Below are 23,299 nucleotides of genomic sequence, written 5' to 3' on the forward strand. Positions count from 1 at the left end.
TCTATGAGTTTATCAATACGGGGAACTGGATATTTATTTTTAATCGTTTTTTTGTTCAACTCCCTGTAATCAATGCACATCCTGAAAGTCTCATCCTTCTTTTTAACCAACACATTTGAAGAAGCAAACTAACTTACTAGGCCTGATGTGCCCCATCTCGAGAAGCTCTCCGATAGCCATCTCGATCTCATCCTTGTACCTTTTCGGATGCCTATAAGTTGTAGTAATAACTAGTTTAGCCCCCTCCTCTAATTCTATAACATACTCAATGCCCCTATCAGGAGGTCTACCTGGTGGTATATCACCAAACACTTTGGAGTGTTTGGTCAAAAATGTCTGAACTTGTGGAGGATACTCCTGCTTCTGCTGACTTGTCACCTCTGGCATCACCAATATCTCTGCAGCCCACTGCACCTGATCATGATGAATCAACCGCTCCATCCACCTAAGTGATACCACTCTAAGTCTAGCATCTGATAACCCACGAAGTACCACTTTCCTGCCCTGATGCTCAAATCTCATTTCCACCTTCTCCAAATTAAATGTAAACTCAACTAGAGAAGTCATCCAAGTCATGCCTAATATGACATCATAATCTCCCATATCAACTACGTTCAAATCATCAACCAATTCATAATCACCAATCCTCATGTGCAAATTAGAAATTTTTTGCATACATAGGAGTTTGTGTCCACTAGCCACCATAACTCTAAATCCCTCATGCTCCTTTGTCTGTAACCCCCGTTTTGTCTCAACTTGAGCATCAATGAAATTATGGGTAGCACCAGTGTCAATCAAGGATATTACTTGCTGCCCCTATATCACATGATGCACCTTAAAGGCAATTGACTTCTGACTACCTGTCAAGCGTGCTATCACCCTGTCATCACTACTATCCCCTCCAGCTACTGATTTACCATCGCTGTCCCCAAAAGTAGATGAATTATCTGAACTCTCAGAGGCTGTCTCCTCAGCTGAAAATTTCTCAATTTGCTTGGCCTTAGCCTTAAGAGGACATTTATGAGAAGGGTCCCATGGCACCCTACAATGAAAACACAGTTTCTTCCTCCTAAGTCCATTCAGCTGGTCACTATCCAATTTCTTAGTACCCTCACATGGCTGATGCGCATCCTTTTGGAATGTTTTCTCATCTTTGTCCTTCCTGAAATGAGAGTCCTTAGACTGAAATTTACTCTTGTAGGATGATGGTTGTTATGGGTCAATAGCACATGTTAGTTTGTAGTTGGGATGGGCGTTTATGTTTGGTTATGTTTGAGTCACCGAGAGGTTCCCGTGGGGTAGTTGGTAGTTAGTGATGGTTGGCAACTTGGCCAACCGTCGAGTCTATATGATTCGGATGGAACCTCGGCAAGGATGGTATTGTATGGGCATATTCTTGAGAATTCAATAAAGATATCATTCTTCTGGTATAGCTGTTGTTATTGTTACTTATGCTTTGATATATGAATGTTTTGTTACATGAATAGTTGGTACGTGTGGGAAATCCTTGTTTTATTCGTGAGTTTACCAACCTCACATTAAGGACTAAACATTTTGGTGCCGTTGCCTAAATGAACCTGGAGATAACTATGGTGGTAGGCGGAAGGAATGAATGGGCCGGCCATTCAACCAGCAATTAATTGTCGTGGACAACGACACACACGAAGAAAGTACCATGTAAGAGGCACGAGAGGATCAGTTGACGGTAGACTTGGTAGAGTTGTGGGACGTGTCGGTCACGCAGTACGTACAGAGGGAGGCTCAGGAGAGAACCGTCTGTGAAGGTGCGGTACGTGGTGAACTCACCGTCAGCAGTCCCATCTTTGACCTACTAGGAAGTATTCCAAGGTTACTCGCCAAAAATCTGATTGCACTTCAAGATCGAAGGGAGGAAACTGCACGGGGACTCCGTCGGCAACAAGTACTCCAAAGGTACGAAAAGCGGAACCGTAGGGAGGAAGAGGAGAGGGAGACAAGCCGACGCCGTACCTCTGGCACTTAATGCCCCTATGGCCAAACAAAGACAAACGTACCACTGCCACCGAAGGAGTAGACGAGGGGATTGTACAAAGATCTCTCTGTATAAAAGAATAGGCCGAGCAGAGAGGACGGCTAAGGGAGGTTGCTGACTCGAAGAGCCCTGAGAAACATAGTAGAAGTCGGAGTGTGAGTCGGGAGAGACAAAGGCTGTGTACGTGGAAGGAGTTGGCGGAGGTTGCCAGGAACCTGCCACTTCCAAACGTAGCAGAGGAAGATCTCGCCGACCAGGCCCCACACTCGACGTCGAGTGAAGAAGACTTTGGAGCCGAGTCGCAGAGCAACCCGTCAGAGTATTCTGAACAAGGAGAGGAGGTGGTATGGGACCTGCACAAAGAGGTTGCCAATATTTTTGAAGCAGCGTTATCCGGCATCAGGAATTTGTCCTTGTTAGAGGAAACCAAAATAGGAGGGTCAGATCCAGAAACCCCGGGAAGGAGGGACTATAGGAGCAAGGGTGACCAAAGCCCTGCGGATAGGGGTCCAACTAGGTCAAGAGCGTATGGTACCTTCCAGACACATAATACCTTTCGGGCATTTAGTAACTTCCAAGCGCTACATAAAACCCTCTAGACAAAAACAATGGCACACACCCCGGAGAAACAAAAGCTTCCAAAATTAATGGGCGACGGGTCGGAGGATCCCGTATGACATTGTAAGACATGCGTGACCATTTGGGAGGCAAATGGCTAGGACGACTAGGATTACTGGTTGAAGGCATTTCCAGCCACTCTACGAGGAATGGCAATTGATTGGTATACAGACTTGGATGCCCAGTATAAAACATCCTGGAACAATCTGAAGATGGCTTTCCAAGAGGAGTTCAAACTCCTACGGGATAACAATGAAATCGTGGTGGAGATTTACAATACCAAGCAGGGAAAAAGTGAAAGTGTGCGGGCATATAACAGAAGGCTGAGGGAACTACTCAACAAAATGGAGAACCAACCGGCTGATGGCCTCAAGAAGAGATGGTTTGTTGAAGGACTGGTACCGTCTCTCAGACGGAAGATGAAGGTGGTCCCTCCGCTCTCGTATGATGAAACATACAACTGTTTGATGGATATTGAAAGTGAAAATAAGACATCCCGAGGGAAGCGTCAGGTGAGCAATGGTGACAGTACGGATGAAGACAGCGATGGGGAGTGCAAAACCGTGCAAGCACTCTGAAGCGATATGATGAGGATGATGAAAGAACTAAAGGATGACAACGAAAGTGGCAAGGAAGGAAAGGAACTATGTTGCACTGATTGCAAGACAGAAGGGCACACTAAGGGGAGTTGCCCTCGTAAAGCTTTCTTGGACATCTGCCAAGTAATGGGACATTCCATTAAGGAATGCCTGTACAACTTGAAAGCATGGAGCACACAAGTGCTCTATGCCCAACCCGACCAAGTCACACCGCCAACAACACCTCCGAAGCCGGCAACAAACTCTGACGCCTCTCTTGGAGGGTATCGAAACAACCGACGGGGTAACAACATGCCCAATAATAACACGTTGAGGAGTAGAATTCAATACGATGCAAAGGGATGACCCATGATCCAATGCAGGAAATGCAACGAATGGGGTCACTTTGCGCGGGAATGTCAAAATGGAGATGATGCATGAAGTTTGTTGTGCAAATGGTGCGGCCTGAGGAATCATGAGGACACAAAGTGTCCAAAGCAAAAAGGGGTGAATATGTTGGAGGTAGAAGAACCAGGGGAAGGCATACTGGCAATCACAAGATTGCAAAACAAGAAAGCCATGTATCTTGACCCTCGCACGGAGAAGGAAAGACTCCAAGAAGCCAGGGCAGATATCGAGAGGGCAATGGCAGAAGAACGAAAGGCCTCGCACCCGGCTGCGAGTACCCCACTCTGGTCAGGACCGGAAAAAAACTATCATTAAGCAGATGTTACAAACTACTATACCCGTGCGGGTATCTGACCTTCTACAGACCATGCCATAGTTGAGGATGGCCTTGACAAATGCAGCCGATGACATCACCGTCGATCAGGAACACCGAACGACAGAACCACCTAGTATGGCTCTAGTGAAGGAACTTTGTACGGATGCCATAGACCCTATGTTGCTCACCATAAGCATTGGATGGAAACCAGCCGTGGTGGAGATGGACATAATGGGACAAAAGCTCACAAACACCATTGTGGATGGCAGGTCTGGAGTCAACATGCTACCGGAAGAAACTTGGAGAAGTCCTGGCAAGCCTACCCTCTGGCCACCAACATTCCACCTTGTCGGTGCGGATCAACACAACATCAAACCTCTTGGGACTCTCATGGCACAGAAGGTGGTGATCGGGACACAACAATTCCTTCTGGACTTCATAGTCATTCCATTGGAGAGAAAAGCGTACGACGCCCTCCTGGGAAGAGGATGACTGATCATGGCTAGAGTCAATCATAACTGGAAGAAGAATACACTCTCAATCGAGAGTGAAGGTCATAAGTATGTGATTGACCTGCGGAATCAATCCGTCAGTGAAGAGCTCGCGTCGTTTGACTCCGACTCGGAGGACTCAAATAGATGGGAGTGGGGTTCCAAAGGAGACAGAGGAGGGAGGGAACCCAACGAGGAAGGAGTGTTGGAATTGGACGGATGCTCTGAAGATGGAACTAGTTCATTGGCTGAACTCTTCCATTGGCAGATGGAGGACTACGAGGTCTTCCACTTGGAGTGCCACATGCTGCAAATATGTGAGATTAGGGAATCAAGTGGTGGTACGGAAGAGTAGTCATTTCCCTCGGAGTACGGTAGGTACCAGGAAGGGATGGCACCGGTGGATGACACACCAACCCACTAGTTGGAATGAGACAAACCCATCAAGTACGAGGAAAGGGATGTGAAAAAAGTCAATCTAGGCAAGGACGAGGACTCGCAGGTGATGACTGGAACCCCGTATTGAAGGCGGCGACCTTTAGGATATTCCGGAATACAAGGACGTCCTTGCCTGGACCTACAAGGACTTGAAGGAGGTACTGAAAGTCAGAAATGAAAAGTACGTGGAAGAAATAAAAAGGCCAAGGTTGATAAGCATAAAAAAATTTAAGGGTAAGGCAAAGGTGATGGAAATAAGTAAGGGAAAAATACAATTAGTAAGGAGACAATTATTTTATAAAAAGAATAAATATTTAAGCCTAATCCTAACCCTGAAAAGGTCAAATGATTATATAAAGCCCTACAAAGCCCATTTGTACAGAGCACACATGCAAAATCAAGGCAGTGGGAGTAGAACCGGAAAAGGAGAGAAGGCAAGAGCAGGAAGAGACGTACGACCATCACACACAACCAAGGAGTGGAGCTCGTATGGTGTACGGATTGCACGTATGAACAGGGAGGAGACACAACCCAGCATAGCCAAGGAGTTGAGTCCATATGACGTACGACGAAGCATACCAAAGCAACCCGTACGACAGAGCACATCATTCTGTACGGTACAAAACAACAAAGCACCCATACGACGTACGACAAATACTGCATAGGGAACATTGTACGACGTCCGTACGACAAATACTGCACGTGTAACATTGTACAATGTACGGTGAAGCGCTACGATGCAAAAGGGAAGCAAATTGAAAGAAGCCGTATGACCATGATACATGTACGGCAACCCAAGCCAGAAGGCGTATGACAAGAAGGAAGGAACTGTACAGACGACAATGAGTAGATTGTACGGTGTCGTACGGGGATTGACGAAGAGAAGTCCATACGGAAGCGGTTCATACAAAGCTCGGAAGCATTAGTGTGGAAATTCTTGCCATTTGTATGGTGGTATGTGCATAGCTCACAAAAATTGAAGAGGCTGTACGGTTAGAAGAGGGAGGCGTACGAACCTATCCATACATCGTACAAGCAATAGTAGGCACAATGGTCCGTACAAATTGGCAGGGCACACTTGTAGACTGTTATAATAACAGTCAAGGATTGGAGAAAAACAAGAAAACAGGGCAAAGCAGTTATAGTGCAACCATGACCGCTACAGACCCAGCCAACAACAGCAAGAAGGCCAAAATCAAGCCAAAAGTACAGAAGGATCCGAAGGGAATCACTGCGGAGAATGTAGCCTTTGAGAGCGTGACTGGCAACGAATGTCGTACTTGGTGGGAGGAAGCTTCCCCCGACCATGTGATAAAGGAATCCCTTAGGAAAGCACAAGTAGACCATTCCATTCAGATGCTGACATTCAACATTAAGGAGTTTGAGCCGGTGCTACGGACTATGGTATCCGGATACAACCGCTAGGAAAGGGCTTCCATTATTCAGTTCCAGGGCTGCACGATACAAGTTTCCTTCAAGGCAAAAGATTTCAGGAGGGTATTTGGTATACCGGAGAAGGGGGCATCTACAGCGAAACCAGCCAAGAAGCTCACCAAGGAGAAGAAGTGGCTGCTGGACTTGGTATGCAAGGATGACTTCACAGAAGAGCAATGGAAGAGCGCCTGGTCTGACAGTAGGGGATTGAAGCGTGCGTTTATCGCGCTAGGAGAATGGAGAAAGTTGATGGAGTTGGTAAAAAATCGTCTCACAGGAGCCAGCCGTGCATCCGACATAGCCGTCTAGATGATAGGGTTAATAAATGGGATTAAGTGTGGCAAAGTGTATGACTGGGGGAAACTTTTGGCGAAAAGAATTCATGATTTTCTCAAGCTGGAACACAAGACATTTTACATGTGCCACCATACCATCAGCCTATTCCTGGATGTTGTAGGTCTGCAAGTACCGCCAGAAATGTGGGGGACTTTCGAACCGCGCGGAAGGGTGGAACCTAATAAGCCGACCATGTACTATTATGCCAATCTGGACACACTTGGTCACACCGCGCGGTCGACAAAGAGGAGGAGGAAGCTGGACGTATCCGTAGAGGTTGAAGATGACAGCAGTACCAAAGATTTTGAGGAAGAGGCCAGAGAGACTAAGGAGCAAGAGAGTGGCAATGAGGGGTTCCGTATGGCACCACACATAGCAAGAGAGGATGAAGGGGAAGCAGAGTCGTAGTAATAGGAAGGAGGAAGAGGAAGAGCAACATGGAGGGCTACGGGCATAGTGGAAGAGCATGCGGGTGAAATTTACACCATCAAAATTATCCTCTTTAGCACACTTGGTACCATAAGAAGCACTTACAGTAGCCAGTTCGGTCGGAGACGTACGACCAGTAGGGGTGCTGTTTCGAAAAATCAATGAAGGAGAACCACTAGCACAACGACGGGTGTCACAGTCGCAGATCAGTTTAGCTGTACTCGAGTCACAAGTTGCACCAACTGCGGAACGTACCGGTATGGTAGAGGAGGCCGTACAACATAGTCGAAATAAAATAGCTTAGGAGACGGCCGTACGAGGGGAAGAAGAGGTAGCCGTACAGGGAATCGGTACTAGTCGGTAGGTTCAGGTAGTGGCACAATAGGTACTAGTACGGTACCAACAGGTACTAGTACGGTACCAACAGAGAAAGATGAGTCAGGGGATGTACCGATGATGGGAGATAGTCTGGAGGAGTTGGCAGTACTGGAGACACTAACGGATGAGGATATGGATGCATCGTTGGATGGGTGGCTGGGGCAGTTTGCACTCACACCTCATCCTCCCCCCTCCCCTTCACCACATGCCATGGCCGTTGGACCGAACCAGACACAAGACAGGACTACCCCTATCATAGATCAGGATGAGGGGATGTCTGTTGAGGAGAAGAATAGAGCAATAGGAAGTGGTGGGCAGAGCCCGAAGATCATCAGTGTTGGGGAAAGCAAGCCGGAAGGAATATTGGCAGGACTTCACCTCACTCCACTAGACCCTAGCGATCTAGCGGTTCTTTGGGGAGCTACAAGGGATTTCAGATGTAGCACGTGGAATGGCACAGTTGACTAGGCAGATGGATGCCGACAACTCTGCCGACCTTGAGAAATTGCGCCACTTCATGACTTCTGGATGTGCAGACGAGTTTGCACGCCACTTCGAGCAGTAGGGGTGGCCAGATGGTAGTACACCGGAGATGGTACAGGAATGGACGCGCATACAACTGGTGGAAGGAGTGGGCACCTTGGGCGCTGCCTTGCACAGTATGGAAGGATCCTTCCGGGATGTGTACCTGCAGATGCAACAGAGCCAGATAGAGTAGCAGGCCCAGCGGTTGTATGTAGCAAAACTGGAGAAGGAAGGGGAGAGGCGTGCACAACTAGCTGCAGTAGAGAAGAACCTGAGGGCTGAGCTAGAAATGAAGGTGACTACTTATGAGGCCCGTTGCAGCATGCAGAAGGAGGAGGTGCAAGTACTGGTAGCAAAGGTAGCCGAGCTCACCTTACAGATGGAGCAAAAAGACAAAAAACTGTTGGAGGCCGCACACATGGTGAAGAAGGCATGGGAACGACAGCTGATGGTAGAGAAGAATCTCAGACTCCACACAGGGCAACAACCTTCTTCTTCGACCACTACAGGGACGCTTCCTCCCCCTTGTCAGTCTTAGTCTTTTGTTTTGTATTACAACTCCTATTGTCTTAGTCGTCTAGAAGACGACTACTTTTTGGGGGGCCTGATGTTAGGGGTCAATAACACATGTTAGTTTGTAGTTGGGATGGGTGTTTATGTTTGGTTATGTTTGAGTCGCCGAGAGGTTCCCGTGGGGTAGTTCGTAGTCAGTGATAGTTGGCAACTTGGCCAACCGTTGAGTCTATATATGATTCAGATGGAACCTCAGCAAGGATGGTATTGTATGGGCATATTCTTGAGAATTCAATAAAGATATCATTCTTCTGGTATAGCTATTGTTATTGTTACTTATGCTTTGATATATGAATGTTCTGTTACATGAATAGTTGGTACGTGTGGGAAATCCTTGTTTTATCCGTGAGTTTACCAACCTCACATTAAGGACTAAACAATGGTTCCAAGTCCTTAGCTTTTTTAATGGTCTCCTGTAGTGTCAAAGGAGCATTTCCCTTGATCCAACCACGTAATGGATCTGAAATTCCATCCATGAATAAAACAACAAGCGTCCTCTCTAAGATGTCAATCAGTAATACTGCAATCGTCCGGAATTCTACAATATATGCATCTACTGATCCCCACTGTCTAAGTTGTGCTAGCTCCTTGAAATGCAACTCAAGATCCTTGGTGTGAAACCTCTCAACCAAATTAATCCTTAACTCATAGTTTTGATTCCTATCCCCCGCACGAGGCATGTGTCTCATCCTAATGTCAATGTAATCCCGTAGAGTTATGGCTGCCTGAAAATACTGACCTCCACTCTTCCAATCTCTTCGAAATTGATCTTGTAAATCTACAATTTGTGGTTCAATAGCTTTTTGAACTGGAACTCTAGGTGGAAAAGTGGGTATGACAGATCTAGAACTTCTTGTTGTAGTTGGTTGTGTTGCATGACCAAAATTATCTGCGATCTATCCTCCTCCATTTGCGTTGTGCCCACCATTGTTGCCTCCATTCTGTCCATTATTACACCCTTGTTGATTGTTACCAACATTATCACCACCTAATTTATTCACATTAATCCCCATCTGATGAGCTATCATTTGTGTCAACAAGTTCAACCGTTGATTCTGTTGCTGTGCCCTTTGTTTTGCTAACTGCTGCCCTTGTACCAACGTGTCTAATAACTGTAAAAACCTTTCCTCACTCGGGTCTCTTCTCTCACCCATGTTTGTAACTGGAAGAGGATCACCTATTTCTTCAATTACAGGAGGTTTTTCTTGCCCTGCTCCGGTCTAATTGTTGAGTTTAGTATTGGACCTGTTTCTCCTCAAATAATACTGATGATGCATGAGTTTTTACACCATCAGGTTGGCAAAATCTTCTGCTCTGATACCACTGTAATAGGCTGCCTTGTTAACCTATTTTTCCTTTGTCAATCTAGTTGTTGGAAAATTATCAAACAGTTGGCAAACTTTACAAAATGGATTGTCTTCTCTTTTTCCTATTATTATATCTGTGGTTTAGCTGATTCTTTTATTGCAAGCATTTTTTTTTAATTTCAAACAATTCATTCCAGCAATCTAAAGCAATTACAAGATTATGTATGAAAAATTCCAAAGCTTAGACAACCACAAGATTGAAACGTTTTGCTTATATTCACTAGAAAAAAAACTCATACAACATAAACTTTTTTCAGATATTAAACTCCACACCTAGTTCAAAGGAAATAATGAACCATACACAAGATACTCGAAACTTGGTTAATATTTGATGCAGAAAATCCACACTTCTGAGACCAAAAGAATACTATGCTGTCTATAATACTCCACGACTTAACCAACAACACCATATGTCCCAGTCAGTATATCTATCAGTTTGCAGTGTATATTTTGGGCACTCTACAGTCCATATTTCCTGTTGTATTTCAAAGTCAATCAACACACTCACAAAACACATCAAATAGACCACGTCTGGAGTTTGGGATTAGCGGCATATGCCCCTGTGCGTAGTTTTGGTAATATCAACCTGCTGTATGCCCTCTTTGTCAGCCGTTCTAACAATTTATGGCATAGAAGTTTCTTCTTCCTCCAAATACGATATCTGCAGCAGAATTACCAACACTGAAACATGGTGATTCCCTGTCACTTTGCTACGATTTTCACCCAGAAAGACCTTCACATCACAACTGCAATTTCTTCATGTCATCGGCTCATTCATAGCAGTTTGGTATTTAAATTTCTCAGGCCTGATCTTCCACAGGTGTGAGAAATGTTGCCAATGAGGAAATTCGTCCCCCAAAAGCCTAGAAAACTTCTAGAATTGAATCTAGAAACACAAATCCCAAGAAACACACAATTTTCTAGATATCCCAAATCTTCATTAAATGCTCTATTTATGACTTCAGCTGGGCACATTTCCCAAGACACCACAAATGTGGGATAAAAGAAAGGTACAATAAAATATTATTATCCCTCATGTCTCCAAAAAGAAGGGGACTTTTAATTTTTCCCATTAACTATAGTCCTAGCATTAAATAAATCACTAAAGTTAAATATTTAAATTTAACTTTAGGAACTTTTAATTTTTTGCCTAGATAATTAATGGCCCATTAAATTTGCAATCCAGGTGAAGTATAAAATGCACCAAAATATTGTCAACCAAAATTGCTTCAAAATTTACCAATCATTGAGCCCAAATTGACTTACTATAAATAGCAAGTTTCTAGAAAACCTGTTAAATCACCTCCGATTGGCCTGCAACTGAGATTGCCTAGGCCAAATCCAACAACAATCCCTGTAAGGTCTTGGTTAGCCCTCGGGACCATGGCAAAAACGGCTAAAGACAAATCACCTCATGTCGGCTAAAAAGGGGACATTACATCACACTACATATTTCACATTAGATTGTCATTACATATTGAAACTATCTAGTGATTTTGAAACTATTTTTGTATACATGATTTTTGGATCATTTGGAAAGGATTGAACTCGTATTTTTTTAGTTGAACATTAACCATCACTATATTAAACTTTTCCCAAACCGGGCAATTTAGTTATGATGAATACACAAGTGTTATGCACTCACTACTCATGTGAATGAAACTCTCAATATATATAAATATTGATGTCAAAACTGTAATGTTTTATTTTTTTATTACTTATATTTGGTGAGGAGTAAGGAACCTAGGGATATTATAGTGGTATTAGAGCAACAATCTTGCTAGCCTATGGGTTGGATTTTGTGAATGCAAATCTACAATGGATACATGAGTGAAAGAGAACCTTGGAGAAAGAACATGGATAGGCAACCTAGGTTCTTAGCAAAGAAAGAAGACAAAGATCTTAAACAACTTTTGGAGCAATTTTGTAGTGGCCTTAGAACTTTAATATGCTAGAGATGATCTTGCTTAACGTGCAATAGAGGATCAGCTAGAGAGAAATGAGTGCAAACTTACTGCCTATTGTAAATGAGTAAAGAGTGTTTTTAATAAATCCAACCTCACCTATGAGGAATACATGGAGATAATCAAAGAGAATAGAAGAGCAAAAAGGAAGGAATCAACAAAGGAAGGATCAAAATCACAAGGAGAGGTTGAGAAGGAAACCAAAAAGAAAATTGAAGATTCCTTGTTGGTTTCTAATGATTGTATAGATTTATTATACTTGCAACTATTATGTTATTTTTTTAGTGTTGGGATTGATGTTTCCAGTCACTGACAATAGCATATTGATGCATTGAAAATGATAGTGAAAAGGATCCAACCATCCTATTATTGAATTGGAGGTGATTTGAAGTGATCCATGGATGCTATGATTTATTTCTAGCTGTTTTGCTTTATGCATTGGAAGGATCATTCTAGAACAGCATTATGGTTTCCATTGAGGCTCTAGGATATAGTCATGAAGCTTAAAAAGGGGGTTGGGATCCTTCACCACATAAGAAGAAGTGGGCACAATAGTTTGCCAACATAGTAGAGGGTTATATAGAATGGAAAAACTTCTATGTTATATGATGTAGGAGCATCCCTGGTTGTAGAGAAATCTTGCATCAATCAAAAACAGTTTTTTTTTCTTGCATTTCAATTTGTAGCTATCTCAACACTTTCTTCTGTATTCAACTAGATCTTTCTCTTCTTGCCTTGTGGATCTGGATTTACACCCTACATGAAGTCATCTCCATCATATCCAAAAATCTTGTCATTTGCATTTGTCATCATTGAGTTATCGCTCCTTGAAGTTACATTTATTTCTCTATCAAAGCATTCTGAGTCTTGGTGTGACGTCTTCACACATCGCCCCATTGCAAATGGGGATCCCCACTTTTCGCTTTTTAGAGTAGAAGTTTTGCCTAATTTCCTAGTGCTTGCCTTTGCCGATGAGAGGGTTTTTGAATTTTGAATAGGATCGTGTGTTTAAAATGTCAAAATATTAGAGCGATCCAGAGTTTTGCCTAAGTCTAGGGGTTGCCTTAGGGTTTTGATTTATTCTTGCTAAGTGTTGTGTTGACATTTGAGTGTTAGCGTGTTTTTGAACGTCCACGTCGGTGATTTTTGTGCCTAAGTGTCAAGAGGACCTTTAGGAGTTGTTTTCTCGCTTCTAGGAAGTTATTCAAGTTGATTTTGCACTTTATCTTGATAGGTTTCCTTGTTTTCGCCCAAATTTTTGATGAATTTGCCTAAGTCCAGTTGAGTTTTTATTGAGTTTTGAAGTTTCCTAGTGGTTTTGAGCGGATAAATCATCATATTCTGGATGAAAATCCATATTCTAAGGGTCAAAAGGTCAAAATTCCACACTAGAGGTGCTTTTCCCCTCATATTCCTGACTACCCATGGTTTTCCCCCACTCAAAATCCAGACTGGACATGGATTTCCCTTGGAATTCAGACAGGCCCTATTTTTCCCCCATTCAACATCCATACTAGGGTCGATTTTCCACTAGGATGATTAAATTTTCTCTAAGTGCTGGGAATTTTCCTGACTACCTTTGAATTTCCCCTAGGGAGTGTGGATGAAGTTGTGGATAACTTAAAGTGAGGATTCCTGATGACTATCGATTTTCCACTAGAGCTTTCATGACTACTTTTGTGGATTTGAGTGTGGATAAGTACAAATTGAAGATTTTAACGTCGGGATAAATGTCCAGACAGGGGTCGATTTTCCCCTAGAGGCAAATTTGTGCAAGTTTGATGAATTTTGTCGGGATTTTTATCCTGACATGGGGCGAATTTCCCCCAAGAACATTTTAATGATTTTTAATGAATTTTTATCCCAACATGGGGCGATTTTCCCTCAAGGGTTAATTTTGATCTAAATTTTGGAATATTTTAAATAAATTGATCCCAAATTTAATTGTTTTTACAAGTGTTGACGATTATTTAAAAATTAAAAACAATTATTTAATTACTTGCAATGTTTTAAAAATTAAAAAATATTATTTCCCAGGCAAGTTGATTTTTCCAACACAAGTGTAAAAGTGCAAATGTATTATCCCACATTGTTTGTGTGATGAAAACTCAAGGTGAAAACATGTTTAAAGAGAGGTGACCAGCATTAAAATATCATTATATTTGTTGAGTGTGATTGCTAAGTTGCTGATTTGGTTGTTTTTCTCCAGCTGGGCGATTTTGGTGAAGTGTCTACTTGACACATTTGGAGCTGAAAGTTAGTTTTGTTGTTCATTTTCTGCCTATTCCCAGCTGGGCGATTTTTCTTGGCAGCCATTAGAGCAAGTTTTTGAGAGTAATTTTCAGATTTGGGAGGTAGTGCCATGGTTGAAGTTGGGTAATTTTATTTGGGAGGCTGATTCCTCCATATCTTGATGAATTTTGGTGATATTTTCGAGTGTTAAGGGGCTGCCATTATTTTCAGACCTTGTTGGGCACCATTGCTGGGAGTGATTTGACCTCCATTGTTGGCTGGGAACACATTTTCAAAATGATTCTTCATTGCCCAGCTCATCCACACTAAGGCGATTTTGGTTAAGGGCTGTTTGTAGGATTTTCCAGTGCATTTTCAAGGGCTGCCATTGTTGTTACAGTTTGAAACTCCATAGTTCTAGGTTGCCTTCATATTGATTTTCATTTCCAGCCACTTGCTCACTTGGGAAATTTCACTTGTGCATCATCCTTATGAGTTTTTGGGGCATCTGGTAGAGCTTCCATTGCTGATCTAAGTTTGAAACTTCACTTTTAGATTTGTCTTCAAACTTAGATATTTTTATTGGCCCTTTGTTTGTGCCCAGATTTGACAAACTTCACTTTGGGAAGGTGAAATCCATCAAATACAGGTGTTTCCTATGATTGCGACAAGTTTAAATGACTGATTTATTGAAGTTGTAGGTTGCCTTCAGACATTGGGCAACCATCGTTGGACCTTGGAAGGGTGTCTTCAGACTTTAAGAACTAAAAATCAGACTTTTTCACACCCTTTTCCAAGCATTTTCAAAATTGTGGTATACTTTCGGGCACCATTTTTGACATTTTTCTGAGTATACCAGGTTGTCTTCAGATTGAAACTTCATTTCCAGCCACATAGTTGTGCCCAGATGTGACCATTTTTGAGTTTTGAAGGTCAAAATAATTCAAATGCAAGCATGTGACATGGCTGTGACCACTTCTAGCCATTGATATTTATCATTTTCAGAGTGTTTTCAGACTTTTGGGAGCCATTTTCAGACTTTCAGAGGGTGTATTCAAACTTAAGAATCAAAAAATCAGACTTACACCATTTTCTGAGTATTTTCAGGCATTGGAGGGCGTATTCAGACTTTGTCCTCAGAAAATCAGACTTTTATTACAACTTTGATGTAAAAAATCAGTCACTTTTTGAGTGTTTTCAGACCTCCAAGTGATATTCCAGACCCGGACATTCATTTTTGGGCTCCAAATACTTGATTTTCTGAGTTTACATGGGTGTCTTTAGACTTAGCAATTATGATCAGACTTATCATAGGTCTGGAAATCGGTTTTTCTTAAGGAAAATCTTCCAGATTTCAATCTGGACCTTCATATTTTTCAAAATTGGTGTTACAATTTTCTAAGATTACCTATCACATGTTGGGACAAATGTCAGGAACAAAGTCCCTATGAGGTTCTAATTTCCACTCAACACATGATGTTCAAGGACAGTGAGTCTGGATGAGGGTCGGATTTCCACTTGAGTACGAAATTACAAAGGAAGGAAGTTGTCCAGATAGGCATCAAATTTCCACCAAGTGAAGAATGGACAAGGATAATGCGGATGGTTTTGAGGAATGATCAATCCATATGCAGATGAATTTCCCACCAAGGTTGAAGTTAAGTTTATCATACTACTGTTTGATTCAATTCTTATTTGTTTTGCAGGACTATTATGAGGAAATGAAGCATGACGATCAAGGCTTGAGGTGAAGGAGGATGCACACAATGCGGATAAGGAAGATCAATACTTCAAAGATTGGATGAGGAATTCAGGATAGAGATTCCAGAAGGTGAAGATGAGGACTAGATCAATCATGAAGAAGACTTCACCTTGATGATGAACAAATGAAGAGAAGCAAGTTCAAGGCATGAGCACAAAGGGACTCCACATGATGAATCCGGAACTACATCAAGGAGATTCAATATCAAAGAGTGCCAAGGAAGGAAACATTTTAGGATTCCAAGATTGGGAAATTTTCCAAACATAAGGAGGGAACAATTCATGGAATTCCTTAACATAAGGATGGAATGTAAAGTATCATAAGGGATTCCAAACATTGTGAAGATGAAGAATGTACAAGGCAAATCGGTTAAGTGTACAAGGCAAGCTGAGGTGGCATCCTAGTCACTATTCGTTCAATCAAAGGGTGCCAAGTCAACATTCATTCAAGGAGGGAATAGGTGACACACGACGCTACATTAAATATTATTTATCTTACCTACCCTTGTTTCTTATTGGCCAATGTAATGGTGGTTGTACAAACCCTAATTAGGGTTTTATCTTGTAATTTTGGCCGTTGATCTTGAATCAATATGAGCCATTCATTTCTTTTGAGGCTCTATATAAGCCCCAGTGCCTCTCATTTGTAAGTGAGTTTTTGTAGAATTGTTGGTATATGCTGCAGCTATTTGAATCTAAATCATTGTTCAATTGTTGGTGATTTTGCTCTTCAAATGTTGTCTTTTCATTCATGGTTCTCAATTCCTCCAAGTTGGATTAGAATTTTAAATTAAAATTTATTTTCATGTTTATTGGATTGAGTGAAAGATTTGCTGAATATATTTGTGTGGAATCCTTATTCCATACCACTAGACTCTTGCCGTTGGTAAGTGCGCCTTGTGTGGTCAACTGGAAATTTGAGTAAGCTTAACTTTAATTATTATGCATCCCTTGACATGCGTCAACTTGGATGGTGTCAATGTTTGATGGTAATAGTTTGAAAATCCACAAGTATACCTTAGATGATTGCACTAAGCTTGTGTCAATACTTGTTTGTGAGACCTTGCCTAGTTTGATTCCACTAAATTTGTTCATCATTTCCTACATTCCTAGGCTTATAATAGATTTCCTGAACCCTATTCCTTTTCCCCCTTTTTTTAGTAAGAATTAAGTCCGGAGCTTCATTGCCAAATCCTAAGTTATCGACATACCTATCTTGATCCATGATAAGATTGAGCATTTATGTACAACGTAAGTCCCCTTGTGATTCCAGCATTATCACATTAAACCACCGAACTTATCCACAAGTCAAGGCCTGACATTTCGTAACCTTGGAGTTGTCTCATTTGATCGCAAAGCATAGCATATGAGAGACTTTGTTCAAGAGAGGATAAGATACCTTGGTATTTTATTCTATGTTCGCATGTGCATAAAAAACACATCAACAAGTCTATTGATGACATTCCACTTACAAACCATCCCCGATGTGTGTGAACCTAATGGGAACATCATTCATGGCATTTTGGGCCTTGGGGATACCTTTCTTGTGGTCCGCAACATGTTATTATCTTCCGTAGTGCATCATCTCATGTTTTGAGGCTAACCTACACGTTTCACCATTCTTGGGTATTGAGACTTTTGAGGCTAACGCAGATCTTTCCTAGAGTTAGAGAAGCATATATAAGATCAGTTTGTAATCATTCAAAGGACAGTGAGGTAGTTAGATAACAAGTTTGATCATTAGATTCAATCGCTAGCCCGAGGGACTGTGATCAGACCTATATGCCCATTGTATAACTTGTAATGCCTTATGGTAGGTTTGTGAGCCCATTGTTACTCCGCATATGATGCAATGAATGTTGCTGGTGATGAGTATAACAATCTTCTGGTTTGCTGAGCATTTTCTTGTGTGATTTCCGTTGTGTTGAACTCAGAGTAGTTGGAAACTCCTTTGTCCCTCCCTGGGCACACATATCCCTGCATCCGTTCTTGTATCTGAAATGGATATGTATCTGATATAGCCTGGGTACACGTGGAATACTGTACCCACCCGTGCCCAAAAACCCTTGATTTCCAACCATGCTAGATACTATGCTATTTGATTTTTTAAAAATTTGACGTAAATCTTCCTAAATTTAATTTTTAAAAACTTCATTCATGATTTTTTAAAAAAAAATTGGTATAAATAAAACCTACACCAAATGAGAAAGACAAATGAAATCTTTTTCTATTTCAGTGACCCATTTTTTGGGTTATCTTCCAATGCAACTCTACTATTTTTGGATATTGTAAAATGTTAAATTGTAATAACCCACCATAATTAACTCAACAAAATTGAGTATTCTTTTTTTTTGTTTAATTTAATCATTATGTTTTATTCAATTGCATACTCTGGGCATCCATCTATTTGGATTAGGCATTCATCCATCCGGGATGAGCATCTAACCATACGGGTTAGGCATTTGTCCATACGGGACATAAGATTTCATCTATCCAATACGGGATAGGCATCTACCCATACGGGGTAGGCATCTATCCAATCAGGATAGGAGGTGCTCTGGCCAGAGACTTAGACTCATCGGGACCATTCGGGTCTTGAGTTACTCACTAAGTACTACACTCTTCTAACAAAAGTGCACCAAGGTCACTGTCCTTAGGAGTAATTAATAACATAATACAAGCTTGAATTCTGCCTCGAAATTTGGCTTAAAGCCTTGGGAAACCAAGCGAATCCATACGGGATTCCTTCCGAGTATGCATTGAATTACTTTTTCCAATTTAATTATCTTACCTTTCAAAATGGGATTCTTACTCAACCTTTCTTTACCAAGCCTAGACCCCACCCACGAACGCTTGAGTACGAGGGACAACTTTGTCCCAAGACTCCCTACATACCCGCTTCGGCATGGGATCAAGGCGTAAAGTATGTAGTTCTATTTTCTACTCTATGGTTTGATGTAAATTGATTAGTGGGTACGCAACCCTTTCAAGGGTCAATGTCCCAGACAGTTTCTCTGCAGTTGCTACCCACGATGGTAGTGCTTAAGCAAAGGCTCAAGATGGCCTATTGCTTGTGGCCTAAAACAACTAGATCCTAACACCTATCATGAGCGTCACCCTTGACCAAATTGTCAATCACCAATATCTCTTCAAGATAAAAAAAATCAATTTCATAAAAGCATTTAACTTAACCATCCCTAAAGGGGGGTTTACTATGGTTTATCTCAACGGATGTGAAATCATTTAAAAGTTATCTTATTAGATTATCGATCCAAGGGGGATTACCCGCCCCTTGGATTTTAATTTCCAAGTGTCCCTTATTACTCCCCGATGATTTATAGGGATGATGCCACAGACGTCGTTGATGTAGCTTTATTAGGCGTTAAATGTAGTAGTTCAACACGACGGCATTACTCGTAAGCGTGACCCAGAGGCACTGTATATACCGAACGCTACTTGGTTTTGGTTTTCCAACTTCCTTTATTTAGTTTTCTAACTACGAAAACATCATGCTTGAAAACAATTACAAATTGAACGCGTAAAATTTAAATATTGAAAAGCTCAATTAATAGAAATAACTACTTGATGAATTACATGGAATAAAAACCATAATTAACGTTATTTATTGTTCAAAACCTTGGAGTATAACTTTGCATAATAACAATTAGGAATACTTGCATAATAATAATTAAACGTGAAACTTGCATGGAGATGGAAACACCAATAATGTAATCAATGTGAAGCAATTCGCATGAGGAGGAGGCAGTGTAAGTTACATGCGAGAATGTCGCTTATAAAGCCACTAATCCCAAAATAAAATTTTAGCTTCAAATCATTTAACGGGGATTAATTGCTAAGTGGATCAAAAGGTTCTAATACAAAATTTGATATAAATAAATTACAATTTATAATTTACTAAAACTAAAATCTAAATAAAAATTTATCTAAGTTCAAAATTTTAATAACTAAAACTATACAAAAAAAAAGGAATTTAATTATTTAAAACTTTATACAAAAAAAATCTAACGAAACCTTTAGTCAAGTTGTATTGGCATTAAAAAGGAATGAGTGGGAGGGGGACCCCACGGTCCCCTCCACTACCCTGCGGCCACTGCCGCAGCAGTGACCGCAGGCTAGTGGAGGGTACCGTAACGGTACCACTTCCCTTGCGGAGCATTAACTCCGCCTGCGGCCCAATATCTCGTGCAGAGTGCTGGGTACTGCACACCCAACAATAAACACTTTTATGTTGAATGAAAGAGGTTTATAATATATATATATATATATATATAATCTCCAGTTTTAATTTAAACAAAAATTTATAATTACTATATATATATATATATGTATGTATACATTTATATATATGATTTCCAGTTCTAATTTATTTAAACAAGAGAGTAGAGTTTAATCAGCATACAAAAATGAAAGCCATAAGGATTTATATATAAGAGTAATTTACACAGAGAGTTGATTTTAAACAATAAGGATAAAATATTAAAGTAAACAATAAGGGTTCATTCACAGGAGTGAATAACCCAGAGAGTTATTCACAGAGATAAAACAATCCAGGGAGATTAAATCGTTCCCAACAATGTACAGATGATTGAAAGATAGATGATTATACTGAGAAATGCAAGCTCATATAGGTGAATTTATAATCTATTTTTCAATCTAAAATTTGCAGAGACAGACTTATATTTCGCTTCCTCAGAGAATAATGAGTATACTGAGATTTATAAAGAAGTTAACTTATTCCTACAGGAAGATTTGATTCATTCATAACAAGAAAAAAAAGAGCAAGATTTTATTCCTTGAATTTAATTCATAGTGTGTATATAAAATAAGATTAATCCAATATACAACAAGGAGTTGAAAAACAAGATTTTTAATTCTTCAAAACTAATTCACAACAAAATCCAAATTACAGCAAGGAGTTGAAAACAAGATTTTTAATTCTTCAAAACTAATTCACAACAAGATTTTATTAATCCAAATTACAGTAAGGAGTTGAAAACAAGATCTTAATTCTTCAAAACTAATTTCAGCAATGCATTAAACCAAGATTGATCTAATCTAATTCACAGCAAAAATAAGATGCATGATTCAAAATAAAATAAAACTAAATAAGAAGAAAAACCTGGATACTTGTAATTGATGAAGAATCCCCTATGAATCCTTCAATTAGCCTCCCTTGATCTTCAAACTTGAAAGGAATCCTCCAAAGAAATCTTAGCTATTTTCAAAAGAATGAAATATGACTACAAAAAAAAAATTTACTTGAGAGAAGAATTTCTTTATGGAATAACCAACTCCCATTTTTGAAAACTTGCATAACATTTATAAGAAACAATCCCTCTATTCCACTATTTATAATTTTAACTAAAAAAAGAGATTCTTTCCCAATTTTGGACTTCATGCAAATTGATTAGACTTAGTGGGAGGGGTTACATGCAAGGTGGTGGAGAATCCTCTAGAAGCTTCTTATTCTTCCTACAACATGTGCCATAATTGGATGAGGAAAACTAAATAAATAATTAAGAAAAATGTATATTTTCCATGTGTGTATGTGTGTTTTATTATTTTATCCTTCTATAATATTCATTCAATCATTTAAATAGTTTATCCAAAATTATAATAGAGTTTGTATTTTAAATCCAAAAGTGATAAAGGAGGGTTGTGACATAAATCAGCTTATCATTATTTCTGTAGCAATCATGCGTCTATATTGCTTTTGAAGTAATGAAAATCGCCTTGATTAACTTATAAAATCGTGTTAAATATATGTGTATGTTTTTTTTATGAATGACGTATCTAGCTATATCCATATTGGGTGTCTTAAAAAATGGCCATATCCATATTCGATACTATATTCGTATTTGTATTCGTATCCATGTCCATGCAATTTTGGTTGAACTCTATGCTACACGGTTGGACAATCCCATCCAGACTCTCGATCCGTGACTACACCAAGTGGTATCTTAGCGTGTTTTGAGTCTTTCTGGAGTAGAGGCATTCTTGGTGATGAATAGATCATGATTTGAGGTAGATTGCGAGTGTTTTCAATAGACCGTTGACTGTGAGGCAGTTGAAACCTTGTAGCCAGATTGCCGAATTGAGGTAGTTGCATTGGATCTAAGGAAGAGATGTTGTCGAGAAGAATACTTGTAGTGAAGTTGCCGATAAAATGGATGCAATAATGAAAATGATGAGAGCCATGAGAGTTTGATTGGATGTTGTAGAAGAAGATAGAAAGAGAGGATTAAGCCCTAGATCAAAAAGTGAAAGTGATGATGAATTAAACCAAAACCTAGTTGAAGAAGAATTAGATTAGATAAAGATGATGAAAGCTATTTCAAAGATCAACAAGAAACCTAGAATTGAAGTTCAAAATTACATGGGAAACTTAAACCTTGAGGGAATTGATTGACTAGATAAATGATATGGAGGAATACTTTGACTATGAGGAAATTGAAGATCAAAAAAGAGTGAGATTTGTGAAAACTAAGTTGAAAGGTGGTGCAGGAGCACCTAGTTGAGTCCAGTTTCTTCATTTTGGTGTGTTTGTTCATAGGATGGTTTGGAGTGGTGAATAAGAGTCTTCTCTTAGGTCTTAATATGTTCTTGTTATGCTTTGGTAGGTTGAAAGTCCTTAGGACAATGCATTTGCTCAATTTTGGCTTGTAAGCCCTTGTAACCCTAAAATAGCAAAATCTTGCATTTTGATGAAAAAATGCCTTGAATAGCCTTGTTTGGAATTGGGATATGATAATATAATGGTTTTTAGTCATCCTAGATGGTTTGGAGGAGAAAACAAAGCATGTAAGGCAAAAATGCACTTTTTGGCAAAAGTTGTCAAAGTTGCTTGACAACTTTTTGCAACGTTGAGCAACTTTTTGCATTTTTGAGCAAAGGGTTGGTTAGGAAACCGATGGAGAGTTAGTTAGGACAAAAATGGCATATAAAATCCCTGAGAAGGAATGTAATGAGGTTGTTGAATGCCTGGAGTTGATTGGAATACAATTTGTGACCATTTTTGAAGTTTTACATTGCATTTTTTTTCAAGAATTAGAGCAGCAATCCGTGTCTAATGGATTGATTGCATTGCTGTACTCTGTTTGTTGTTTTGTACATGTTCTTGTAGTGCTCAGGAAGCAATTTGATTAGTTTAATTGTAGGTTTGAATTGAGTTTTCAATTTTGCAAGCTCTCGGCCTGAGTAAGGGTTTGAGAGGCCCAAACATGGTTCCATCTTGAAGTCCTTTGAGTTCTTCTCAATAGCCCTTGGGACTCAAGCCATGGAACCTTTGTACAGTGTATATAGCTTTTATTTTCCTTTGGAGGTCATTGAAAGACCAATGAGCATCATTTCCTAGGCGAGCTCAATCATAGCCCGGTTAGGAAATGAATGAGATTATGCAAGTGTTTGCAAGAATGAGCA

At 40.2% G+C, this 23,299-nt stretch overlaps 1 protein-coding gene across 3 annotated transcripts in view; it reads left to right on the forward strand.

Moving 5' to 3' along the window:
* LOC131074988 (CSC1-like protein RXW8) overlaps positions 1-23,299 on the forward strand; it is a 165,110-nt gene that overhangs the window by 6,792 nt on the left and 135,019 nt on the right. The window lies entirely within an intron of this gene.

Source organism: Cryptomeria japonica, chromosome 5 (assembly GCF_030272615.1).
Source record: "Cryptomeria japonica chromosome 5, Sugi_1.0, whole genome shotgun sequence".
Taxonomy (NCBI): domain Eukaryota; kingdom Viridiplantae; phylum Streptophyta; class Pinopsida; order Cupressales; family Cupressaceae; genus Cryptomeria; species Cryptomeria japonica.